Source organism: Neoarius graeffei, chromosome 5 (assembly GCF_027579695.1).
Source record: "Neoarius graeffei isolate fNeoGra1 chromosome 5, fNeoGra1.pri, whole genome shotgun sequence".
Classification (NCBI taxonomy): domain Eukaryota; kingdom Metazoa; phylum Chordata; class Actinopteri; order Siluriformes; family Ariidae; genus Neoarius; species Neoarius graeffei.
Genome location: NC_083573.1, coordinates 57414926 through 57428422, shown reverse-complemented (window position 1 = coordinate 57428422; position 13497 = coordinate 57414926). Strand labels below are relative to the sequence as shown.

The 13497-nt window shown below is 42.1% G+C and overlaps 1 protein-coding gene across 4 annotated transcripts in view; it reads left to right on the top strand.

Moving 5' to 3' along the window:
* irgq1 (immunity-related GTPase family, q1) overlaps window positions 1–13497 on the top strand; it is a 49196-nt gene that overhangs the window by 14593 nt on the left and 21106 nt on the right. The window contains exons 1-4 of one of the 4 annotated variants that reach the window (XR_009654750.1): window positions 4818–4995; window positions 5116–5554; window positions 13018–13181; window positions 13298–13401. The gene's annotated coding sequence lies outside the window, so the exon portion shown is untranslated. The other 3 variants (XR_009654748.1, XR_009654751.1, XR_009654749.1) reach the window with 3 other exon arrangements.

Sequence of the window (13497 nt, the reverse complement as noted above, 5' to 3'; positions counted from 1 at the left end):
CAACAAAATGCACAATGATGGCAGGTCACTATTATTGTGTGTGTGTCTGTCAGAGAGAGAGAGAGAGTGTGTGTGTGTGAGAGAAAGAGAGTGAGTGTGCTCATAGATGTTGCGTGTGCATGTGAGTGCATACTTGTGAGAGTGTATGTGTGTATGCATAAATATGCATATGACTGTGTGTGTATGAGTGTGCACAGAATTGTATATGTTACCCATTCTCGTGAGTATTCATGTGTGTGTATATGATTGCAACTGTGTGTGTGTGCACGTGTGTGTGTGTGTGTGTGTGTGTGTGCTACATGTACATGAGTGTGAGTGTATTGGTGGTGCTATGTCCGGCATGTCATAGATCAATCCGTCAAAGCATTGAAAATCTTTGGCACATTTCCTGCTTGGCCAGATGGTGATACTGTGCTAGGCATGTGGATTAGACGTGTCAATATCATCAGTAGCTTTCGGTCCACTAAACAAAAATAATTAGGTGTCGGGGAATATTCTTTTTATGACCTACACTTGTTTGACTTTATGATTCTGCAAAGCATTTTAGGGTCTGTCATTTATATCAAAAATCCCAAAGGGATATCAAAAATCCCTTCGCAATTTCTTGGCATCATGTTTGCCAAGTTTGACATGAATCTGATGAACCGTCTAGGAGGATAAAGTTATAAATGACCATGTGTCCAAACGCATATAAGCCCAATTACCTCACTTCCTGTTGGGCGTGACATCATCCAAAGGGTAGAACTTTGGGTAGAACTCCAAAGTTCTACCCATTCATTTCAGTGGGAAATGGAAAAAGGGGCGCTATGAAGTCCCTGGGCCATGCCTGGGGCCAAACGTCTGTGGCTGAGAAGCGGTTACAATGACTGAGTGTAACACAGCATGTACTGTGTGAAAGCAAAGGTTATGCCAGTGTACTTTAGTACACATGAAGCTATTGTGTGTACATTTTCCATTTGACAATATATATTTAAGGTTCAACTTAATAACTTTAACTTTCTAATTAGGTTTTTCCACTTATGTGTTAAGCCGTCATATCCGATCAAACTTGCCCCAAGAAAAGCATCTCCTGACTTTTCCCCCCCTTTCATTATCTCCTCTTATTTTTTTTTTCACTTTACCCACATTCCTTCCATATCATTATAGCACTCCCCTTCACTGTTAGTGTTTTTTTTCCTTTTCCAGTCCAGTCTCTGATCATTTTTTTGAACGGCACTTTTACTACTATAATTATTTCAACGGAGATTATTTCAGTTTTTCTCTTATACAGTGTATCTTTCTTTTTCGTATATTTCTTCTATCTATGTCCCAACACAAAGTCTGTACAGTACTTCCTTTCTATTTAGGACAGTTGTTGAAACAGGACTATTTTCTCACGTTATTTGCCATTTAAATTGCCCCTCGGGGACAAGTGTTCTGAATTTGAATTTTCACTTCATTCTCACAGTCATGTCTTAAACAGTGTTTATTGTTCACATAATTCACTGTCACAGTATTCATGCAGCCTGCGACCAATTTGACCAGTAAATACTGTTCAGCCATGACTGTGAGAATGAAGTGAAAATTCAAATTCAGAACACTTTACTTGTCCCCTAGGGGCAATTTTAAATGGCAAATAACATGAGAAAATAGTCCTTTTTCAACAGTTGTCCTAAATAGAAAGGAAGTATTATAGAGCCTTTGTGATGGTATAATAATAAATAGATAGACAGATGGAAAGAAGAACTATATGAAAGAGAAAGCTACGCTGTATAAGAGAAAAACTGAAATGTATAGCTGCTATAACTGAAAGATACAGCAGCTCCTTCCTCCCTACTGCTGTGAGACTGTACAACTGGCACTTCACCAAGCACAGCACCAGACACTCCTCACAATAATGAACAATACTGTCCAGATCACTTCTACATCCTTAGAGACCCCTCTGAGTGTATACTGTGTGCACTGACTATCAGCATCAGTACCTTACAGCAAACTGCTAGCTACTGTACACACTGTTAAAATGGCTCCTGTGCAATATACCTACTCACTTGTGCAATACTACCTGGGTAATACTGGTAACACGACCTGTGCAATACTTACACGTGCAATTCCACCTTTGTAATACACTTATGTTAACTGTATATCTGCAAACCTGTTAATTTATGCAAATTTGTTAATTTTTATCTCTAAATTTGCAGTTTATTTATTATATATATATATATATATATATATATATATATATATATATATATATATATATATACACACTTTTTTTGTCGACTGAGTACTTTTGCACTACTCTTTCACTGCCTTATCTTCTCTTGATATACTTTGCTGCTGTAACAATGTAAATTTCCCCTTGTATGATGATAAAAGGCTTTATTTTTTTCGCGGTCCGGTTACCATCAAATTGTGCGCTCTGATTGGCTCATGAGCGGTCCGGAATTCTACGATCTGGACCCTGGTTACGGACCTTTGGCGACTCGCTCGTTCACAACAACAAAAATTTAGCAATTTTTTGTCAACATTTATTTTTGCATTTCTCAGTATAATAGCATTAATTTTACAGCATGGATAGCGATAACGACAGTGTTCACAGCGAAAGCAAAAGCACCTGGTTTTGTGTTGCCTAGATCAAGTTTTTTAGTTTTGGAAAATTCCGAGCTGACGTAGCTTGTCAAGCAGGTTTTTGATGAGCTTGTAGCAGGTTTGTTCTAAATATGGTTTCCCTTTTGGGTGCTCTCATTTTCTGTGAGAATTTGGTAAAGCAAAAAAAAAAAAAAAAAAAAAAAATATATATATATATATATATATATATATATAATTTACCAGCTTAAAGTGCATATCATGGGTAAATTCAGGAGCAAGATCAATGTAGTTCTCCTATTTTATATTAAACTTTGGTCAAATATCTGTCACATTTTGCGCAATTTTTTTACCTTGTGCAATACCAGAAAAATTCAGTTGAAATCAAGCCATTTGAGGCGAATTGGTCCACCTCTGAAAAAACTTGGCATTTGGATTTCCCGGCAAACATTGATTTTTGTGACTTCACGTGCGGGACGCCTCCCTCTGAATCTTATATCAGCGCTGGTTTGTTTATGAGAAAACGACCTGGTGGTTTTCTGCAAATTTCTTCAACATTATCACGTAATTATTAAAATGGTTAAAAGATGTATCGTGGGTGTAGCAACACCAATCTTGATGGGATTAGTACTCATCGTTTCCCAAAAGACCAGACAAAGAGAGAGAAATGGGTGCGCTTCATCTACACAGGCTGTGCACTGAAACCGTGCAAAGCTCGCGCAGCCTGCTGGCGCTTCCGCAGGTAACGCCGCGACTCTGGCTCCAGACTCCCTTGGGATTTTTCCAGACGCATTTTGTTATTTTATTTTTTTTCTGCTGTACACAGATGGCCTTGTGCAAAATTAACCTTCTGGATGAGTGTGTAAAGGGACATACTTTCTTATAAAAAAAAAAAAAATGAAATTGGTCCAGGATATGCACTTTAAGGTCGGTCTGTATTGTGAAATACCTCGGTCACGGTATTTCACGATACAGACCTCCCAGCTAGTAAATTTTTTTTTTATATATATATATATATATATATATATATATATATAAAATAATAGGGTGGCACGGTGGTGTAGTGGTTAGCACTGTCGCCTCACAGCAAGAAGGTCCTGGGTTCGAGCCCAGCGGCCGGCGAGGGCCTTTCTGTGCGGAGTTTGCATGTTCTCCCCGTGTCCGCGTGGGTTTCCTCCGGGTGCCCCGGTTTCCCCCACAGTCCAAAGACATGCAGGTTAGGCTAATTGGTGGCTCTAAATTGACCGTAGGTGTGAGTGTGAATCTGTCAGCCCTGTGATGACCTGGCGACTTGTCCAGGGTGTACCCCGCCTCTCGCTCATAGTCAGCTGGGATAGGCTCCAGCTTGCCTGCGACCCTGTAGAACAGGATAAGATGGATCTTAAATAATCTCTGGTGAAATATTTAATGTTGTAAAAGAGCTGTTCAAAAAAATTATTGGGGACTGGAAAAGGGAAAAATCCAGGAGATACTTTTCTTAGGGCAAGTTTGATCGGATATAAGTGCCATTCCACCATTGGATGTATTCTTTGGCATAAAATACAATATAGTTTGACAACATATATAAATGGTATCACTAGATAGAGAAATCTTTTAGCTTCAAAATGATATATCAAACATAATTTTTTGACGACAAGTATATTAATTTTGCAACCAAAGTCACCTACCCTTTTAATTTCCGCGCGTGATGTCATCGGCAGGTTCCCCTTCTTGTGTACCACGTGATGTGTGACGTGGCACATATCAGCAATGGCGGATAGAACGCGATAAAAATAATACCAATAAATCTAGCTAATACCAATAAATCTAGCTAATACCAATAAATCTAGCTAACTGAAAGATTAACTCAAAATTTTTCACAATTTTTTTGGCCCCCATATACGAGGAGAAATGACTCTCTCACTTTGGGGGTTTCCTGGTCTAAAAATAGACCGACACGTGGTACACAAGAAGGGGAACCTGCCGATGACATCACGTTTCACTACCGCGCAGAAATTAAAAGGGTAGGTGACTTTGGTCGCAAAATTAATATACTTGTCGTTGTCAAAAAATTATGTTTGATATATCATTTTGAAGCTAAAAGATTTCTCTGTCTAGTCATGTTGTCATAAAATATATTGTATTTTATGCCAAAGAATACATCCAGTGGTGGAATGGCACTTTAACACGTCAGCCAAATAGTTGCAAATAGATGAGAGTGGTAAGATGGCGGCCAGATGAGTCACTCTGACGAGTTCTGGTCACGTGATGCCCGAGCTGCTGTGTGTGTGTAACGACGCTGAGGTCTTGTATTGTAAACTACTGTGAGGCCGAGCTGTTTACTGAAGCTGCTTAACAACGGAAGACATTCCGGATAAATCTCACGGCAGTAAAACTGATCGCTTCCGCAGTTCCAGCGCATGTCCTCTATCCACAACCGCCAGGCTTTCGGTAAGTTTCATTTGACTCATTTCAAGCCTGCTGGCTATCATTGAAAAGCAACGTTTCTCATCATGGCAAACAATATAAAGCTCGCTAATGTGCTAACTCTCCGCGCTGCCTGGAGCACAGCGCCTCCTGGTTCTGCTGGAGCACAGCGCCTCCGGGCTCTGCTGGAGCACAGCGCCTCCTGGTTCTGCTGGAGCACAGCGCCTCCGGGCTCTGCTGGAGCACAGCGCCTCCTGGTTCTGCTGGAGCACAGCGCCTCCTGGCTCTGCTGGAACACAGCGCCTCCTGGTTCTGCTGGAGCACAGCGCCTCCGGGCTCTGCTGGAGCACAGCGCCTCCTGGTTCTGCTGGAGCACAGCGCCTCCTGGCTCTGCTGGAGCACAGCGCCTCCTGGCTCTGCTGGAACACAGCGCCTCCTGGTTCTGCTGGAGCACAGCGCCTCCGGGCTCTGCTGGAGCGGCAGGGACTCTGTGTACGAACATCACATCAGAGCTCGAACCGCACAGACACCTGCAGTGGAGAAATCACACACTGGCTTTGCTGAACATGCTCATCTGTTCCCTGTGTGTTTGTTGGTGGGGCTGACTTTTTTTTTTTTAAGTGTGGGGTTCTGGGAGAGGGAGGCGAGCAGTCTGTCCTGAAAATAAATACTAAATCATAATTAACTTGTTGCATGAGACGTAAATGATTTATGTATTTGTTTTATCGTATGGGTTGTATATACTTTCAAAGAAATTACAGAAGAGGCTTACAAAAGGGAAGATGAAAACAAAGGAGGACCTTCACGTGATGTCATTGCACCTGAGGATTTGTTTACGCGGCCATGTTGCCTGGCCAGCTTCTTGTTTGACAGCGACCAGCACAAGGGTCCACAAGTTAGTGACGGGAAGTTCGGCTCTTTTCAGAGAGCCGGCTCTTGTGGCACGGCTCCCAAGTGGCTCTTAATTTATCATCATCTTTTGGCTGCTCCCGATTAGGGGTCGCCACAGCAGATCTTTCGTCTCCATTGCTCCCTGTCTTCTGCATCCTTCTCTACCACACCTGCCCCTTTCATGTCCTCTCTCACCACATCCATGTATCTCCTCTTTGGCCTTCCTCGTTTTCGTTTGCCTGGCAGCTCCATCCTCAACATTCTTCTTCTTCTTTTGGCTGCTCCCGATTAGGGGTCGCCACAGCAGATCTTTCGTCTCCATTGCTCCCTGTCTTCCGCATCCTTCTTTACCACACCTGCCACTTTTCATGTCCTCTCTCACCACATCCATGTATCTCCTCTTTGGCCTTCTTCATTTTCATGTGCCTGGCAGCTCCATCCTCAACATTCTCCTTCCCACATGCTCTGCATCTCTTCTCAGGACGCGCCCATACCATCTCAGTCTCATCTCTCTTAGCTTAATTCCCAAGCTCTCCACATGTGCTGTCCCTCTGATGTGCTCGTTCCTTATCCTGTCCAAACTTGTCACTCCCATCGCAAACCTTAGCATCCTTGACTCCACCACCTCCAACTTTGCCTCCTGTCTCTTTGTTAAGGGTACGATCTGCAATCCATACATCACAGCTGGTCTTAATTTATTATCATCTGTAGCCTCATATTTTAGCCTAACTTGGCAAATATGAATGGTTTGTGTGTTGATAAACCCTTTTGCATTGAGTTGCAGTTGGAGGGGTTATACTTGCACTACTCGTAGCTGCTGCAGCAGTTGTTGGTTTGGGACCAGACACACCAGGGTCAGTAGACATTGCATCAGCTTGCCCTCTCTCCTCCAACTGCACTGTGGGATGGACAGTTCTGATGTATCTGTGCAGGTTTGTGGTGGAACCTGCTCTTACTGTTATTTTTCATTTTACAGTGAAGGCACTCTGCTCTGTTATGGGGCAGTGCATATGGGTGGTGTAGTGGTTAGCACTGTCGCCTCACAGCAAGAAGGTTCTGGGTTCGAACCCAGTGGCCAACGGGGGCCTTTCTGTGTGGAGTTTGCGTGTTCTCCCCGTGTCTGCGTGGGTTTCCTCCGGGTGCTCCGGTTTCCCCCACATTCCAAAGACATGCAGTTAGGTTGACGTGGGGCGGCCTTGGGCTGAAGTGCCCTTGAGCAAGGTACCGAACCCCTGACTGCTCCCCGGGCGCTCTGGTGTGGCTGCCCACTGCTCTGGGTGTGTGTGCATGTGTTCACTGCTTCAGATGGGTTAAATGCAGAGGATGAATTTCACTGTGCTTGAAGTGTGCATGTGACAAATGTTTCTTCTTCTATTCCCAATATATTTAAACTGCAGCCAGATGCTGCTTTGTTTATGGGTGTCAGTCGTATTTAGGTGTTTTTGCGACGCACTCGCTGTCTACTGTCTCACTCACTGACGGGGACGGACAGAAGCTCCACCTGACTGTCGCGTCTGTCCCCCTCTCTGTTTTAACATAATGGTATGATCCTATATCCTCACGTGATTGGCCACAAAGCCACCATGCTGCCAATCAAAACAAAGTTCTGCTATGAGCAGAGCTAAGCCAGTGAGAGCTGAGCAGTGAAAGGAAAAAAAAAGTGGGGAGCCGGCTCTCACTCGATGGGAGTTGGCTCTTCTGATTCACTACAAAGCATCGGCTCTTGGAGCCGATGCTTTTGCGCATGACACATCACTACCACAAGTGACTGTAAACAAACATCTCCAGAAACTTTTAAGTTACATCTAAAAGAACAATGTCAAAGACCTGTAGTGCTTTTGGATGTAATAACAGATGTGGTTTAACTTTTCACCGCTTCCTGGCGAACCCAGAAATAAGAGAAAAATGGCGAGCTGCAGTTAAACGGGAAGACTGGATGCCAACAAAGTATTCCCGTGTGTGTGGAGAACATTTTATATCAGGGTAGTATGAAAACTCTGTGCACCTAACACCTTTTTCTAGCCCATGGCTATTCAGTTAGAAAAATCCCATAGATCTAGCTCTAGCCTTGGCGTACTCAAGTTAACATTCAACAAATCCGTAAGTTGGTGTAACAAGCAGCGCACACACATACCTAACGCCTGGAGGGCAGTGGAGGGTTAGGTGCCGTGCTCAAGGGCACTTCAGCAGGGGTAAAATGAAAAATTTTGTTCATTTCATTTTAATGAGTGAAATTTTCTGCTGGAATTTTCCCATGAATTTTGCTGCCGGTCCAGGGAATCGAAACAGTGATCCTTTGGGCCCAAGGCTGCTTCTCTAACCTTTAGGTCATGGTGCACCATGTAACTGACCTGTAACTCCATGGTTTTATGCAATGTGCTGCTGCTATGTCATTGGATTGGATAACTGCATACAAGTACAGGTGTTCCTCATAAAGTGGACTGTGACTGTAGTTTGGTTCAATGCATTTAAAGGAGATACGCAGAACCATGGCCTCACTTTTTGTTTATAAACGCCTTAAGACCTCAAGAATGGCACAGGAATAGTTTTAAGCGTTAACAATAAATCTAATATAGTAATTTTTACGATTAAAATGATTCATATAGGTAGCGGTCTGAGTGAATGACCTTGACATCTGTGACGCCACCGCAGGAAGGCTGTCGGTTTCATCGCCATTTTTGCTATATTAAAACCAGGGCTTTGAACCGGAATTTTTTTCCTATTGGTTCGTTCCGAACAGAAACGGAATTTTAACGTTTCCGGTTTTGGGTTCCACCATTAAATAGACGTTCCCGAACCGGTTAGAACAAAAAAATTTCATTCCCGGAACGGTTAATTACGTTCCCTCTCAGCTGTTTAACAAATGGCTATAAAATTATGTCTCTGTCTCATCCAGCTTAAGCCAAATGTAGGCTAATTCTATTACAACCTTCATTAAATAAGACAAGAAATAATTCAAAACAATTATTATTTCAAATGTTGGCGATTTGGATTCTCAGTATGTCTTCCCATCTACACAAACAGAAAAAGTGCCAAAAATGAAAGATAATTCGTTTAGTGTGTTACCAAAGGCTAGTCAGGCCCTATAGAGGGCTACCGCATGACGTCACCGCGCCGCGAGATTTTGTTAGGCGCCATATTGGAAGTACACATCTATGCAAGTACATACATTCATAACAAACTACAGCTGAAATGTAGCCAGGGCCGGTTCTGCCCTAATCTGGACCCGGGTGCAACATCGCGCAACCCCCCCCCCCCCAAAAAAAAACAGTCTAAATCAGGACAACCATCACATAACTATAACTATAAACATTTTATTTCAACTATTTTAACTACATGGGCTATAATAAATAAGCCTGCAGGCAGCCACGGCGGGCTGCCTCAGAAAAGTAACCATTTGTCCTACCTTAAAACTCGTTTTGCATTTTCTGCCTCCTTTTTTGTATTTTTGACCCTCCGTTTATTTTCTTTCCTTTTCTGAAAACCCGATTTGTGTCCAGACATTTTGTTCTGCTACCAACGAACTAACTCGTCAGGTCTCGTCTCTCGAGCCCGCGATGATTCCCGTGGAAAGGGCAACAACTGATACATTTTTACAAACAGCCAATAGGGAGGCTGCATCGTTCAGGCTCTTCTTTGCTCAGACACTCAGTAATGGAGACGTGATAGTAGTCCACCTTCCCGCTCTCTCCATTCAATCAGCGAACGTCACACAGGAAGTGAACCCCAGCGGGTCATAGAAACTTGCGCAGGAGAAGAATGACTATTTGTAGGCTACAGAAACTTTGAGGAACGAAATAAAAATCGGTATTAACCGGTTACCATTATTTTTAATAAGCGTTTCTGTTCCGGAACATAAAAAATAATAAAGTTTCTGGTTTCGTTTCTGTTCCATGTGAAATAGAAAAAGTTCCCGGTTTTCGTTTTCGTTCCTTGAACCGGTTCAAAGCCCTGATTAAAACACAGAGCTGACTGCAACTTTGAGCTTCCATTTTGAATTAATTTATCGCCGTGCCACATAGATGTGTTGCTGGAGGGTGCAGCAACACAACAAAAGGTGGATTTACGTTGCATTCATGGTCCAAGAATGTTCAAACTGCAAAGATTTGGATGCGTTTTGTGAGAAATTCATGGGCACATTGGGCGCCTATGAAGTGGTCTCTCCTCTGCTCTGCACATTTTACTGAAGACTCATACAAGACCTCTGATCTGTTGAGGAGCGTTGGCTATAAGCCCGTACTGAAAGAGGGTGCAGTACCAACAATTAAAGGAAAAGGAAACTACAAGAAAAGGAAAGTAAGTTCAGTTGCACCAGTTCTCTTGGAGTGTGAGCCGAGGGTTGTTTGTAAAACCCGGGATGGAACGGGACGTGACTTATTATCGCTCGGGCAGTGACCTCCCTGCAGTTGTTGCTAAAACTGGTGACGTCCCGTCCAGGGTTTTAGTAATTGCCTGAGCTGAGCAGTAATGACAGAGTACTCCGTATGGAGAAAATGGAGAATGAGTGGACCAGCCGTCTGATTTCTCCGCTGGATATGCTCGCCTCAGCAGCAAGATCTCGCCCTTACGTGGAAGAAGTGAATAAACGGAGAACTGAACGAACAACTGAAAGTCAGATTGTTTCAAAACAATCGGCCACAAGGTCGGCCTTCAAGAAGCGAGAACACAGACGGGTAAGCTCCGACTCTCATTTGGATACAAAACAACAAAAACAACTCATTGTTTACCTGCATTTAGATTAATACATGTAACTTGTATTGTGTGTTTAAGTTACCGGTATAAGATTATTTAATTTGTTTCAGAATGTGATTGTCTCAGTTCATCTGATTATTTAATTAGCCTTTTACGTTTTATCAGTGAAAACGCGTACATGTATGTTGCATAAGTTATAACACCTATCCTGTTTTAATGAGAGTCAACCCACAATCAGTGAAGCCAAATCAGTCTTAGTTGAGCAAGTCGGTAATGGTATTTCTTACTTTCACCATAAATTTTTATTTATGTGACTTTGGTCTATAGCTGTCAAAGGCCTCGGCCTTAAAACCGGTTACCACTGTGATGTCGCACTCAGGGCTGGCTGGCTCAGCAAACTTTGCAGTACGTGTGTGTGTGTGTGTATATATATGTGTGTGTGTATATATATATATATATATATATATATATATATATATATATATATATATATATATATATATATATATATGTATTTTTTTTTTTTTTTTTAATTCCCATTTATGCAGCATACAAGAGTCAAGGATGAAGATACTATCCACTCAGAAATGTATTTAAAAATAAAGGTTCTGCGTATCTCCTTTAAGTTGTTGAATGTGCTGATAAGCTGAGGTTTCAGCATGCATGTTCAACTGTTGGTAAAGATGGTGTAGATGTTTATCATGCCATTGACATAGCCCAGAGCTAAGCACACTTTCACATCTTAATGTGTCCTGAAGCACTGCAGAACTGTACTGAACAAAATTGATTTTGTCCATGCTCTTTAAGTAACATGGTTAGGTGCAGCAGCACATGAATTCTCCCTGTACTCATGGTGTCATGCTTCTTTCCCCATAATGGGGGTGCAGATACAGCAACTATGGTTCCCCCCCCCTTGAATGAAATGGCTTTAAAGGTGGGCAGCACGGTGGTGTAGTGGTTAGCACTGTTGCCTCATAGCAAGAAGGTTCTGGGTTTGAGCCCAGCAGCCGACGGGGCGTTTCTGTGTGGAGTTTGCACGTTCTCCCCGTGTTTGTGTGGATTTCCTCTGGGTGCTCTGGTTTTCCCCACAGTCTAAAGACATGCAGGTTAGGTTAATTGACCGTAGGTGTGAATGGTTGTTTTCCCTGCAATGATCTGGCGACTTGTCCATGGTGTACCCCGCCTCTCGCCCATAGTCAGCTGGGATAGGCTCCAGCTTGCCCGCGACCCTGCACAGGATAAGCGGTTACGGATAATGGATGGGCTTTAAAGCTAGACTGCCTTTCAGATTTTTCAAGTGTAGGTCATAAAGAATTTTCCCTGACACCCAATTATTTTTGTTTAGTGGACTGAAAGCTACTGAATTCGAATCACAGGCTTCCAGTTTTATTAGTTTTTTTTTTTAATCGAACAATTAATGAATTTAGGGCCATGTGGTCCTAAATTCTCTGCTATTTTTTACTGCTTCACCATGATCCAATTCAAGTTACTACATCATGCATCACGTGGTGGGCTTTCCCCGCTCGCACAAGGCTTGTGGGATACAAATTTGAAACAGGAGAGAAAAATGGAGGACATGAATGAAACTGGAAAGACCAACTACAGTAGCGGAAAGTGAGAAGAAAAGACGTTATATTGTGAAGGAAAGGAAACGCAGGACCAAACTAATAAATATCGGCGATCAGCGAGCACCTTGGTGTGATCAGCTGTTCGTTTCGCAACAGAATGATGGAACTGCCAGTGCACGGTCAAAGGTAAACCTGTAGATGGCAGTAATGCAACACTGTGGATGTCAGCTGCAGTAAAACCCAAAAGAAGAAGGTCAACCTGCACATGCGCACACTGGACTTCCTCTGTCTGCTTGACTGCGCAAAGCGAGCGATTTCATGCACATTATTTGCTCGGGAATCCCCTCAAGTTAAATAGCTTCCCAGCCACAGAATGGCCTTTTATTTATTTATTTATTTATTTATTTATTTATTTAAAGATATTACAGAAATAAACATGTATCACAATGACAATTTCAGAGGGAACTAAATTTCACAGATTTTATGAAATCGAAAGGCCGTCTAGCTTTAATCTAAACCTCTGTAACTCTGACAAGTAAGAGTGAATGTCATGTTGAGGAAGTTCAGGGTTAAAATGTACTCTGTTGCTCCAGTAAATGGCCAAGATATTATTGAACATGTTGAACAAGTGGATTAGTTTTATAAAATTTAGTGCTGACGGTGTCCATGGAATTTTTACAGTTAAAGGAAGGCAAAAGTTTGCGAACTGAACAGGGTTATTATAGTCTTGAATTTTTCATTAGAATATAGACCTTTAGTGTCCATGGTTTTGGTTAGAATGCTGCATTGTGTATGTTAGATGGTCCAAAGAGTTGTAGAGATGTGGGAGTGTGGTGAGCCTTGGGCCTCTTTATAAGTTTGTGTTTCACTATTATGGGATTTATCACTTTTTCAGATCCCTTTGCTGATGCAACGAAGGATGACAACTTGCTCCCAGTTGGGACGGAGGATAAGATCCACATAAAGACTCAACAATGAACTGGGGACAAGATACTAACTACAATGGAAGGAATTGCAGATGATTATGACAAGAAAAAGCTTGTGAAAGCCTTCAAAAAGGTAACTATAAAAGAAGAAAACTTTTTCCTTTCATTAAAGGATAAAACTAATTTTTGTATTTTTTATTTTTTTTTTGTAAATGTATTATTCTTAATTGGGTTATATGGTTTGGGCAGGAATTTGCCTGTGATGGTCCTGTGATCAGGTACCCTGAATATGGTGAGGTGATCCAGTTGAAAGGCGACCAAAGAAAAAAAATATTTGCCAGTTTCTGATTGAGGTGAACCTTTCTTGTCTTTGTTTTTTTTGTTTTGTTTGTAAAATTAGCTGGAAACTATGACGGCATTATTAATGTATTAATATTCCCTTTTTTATT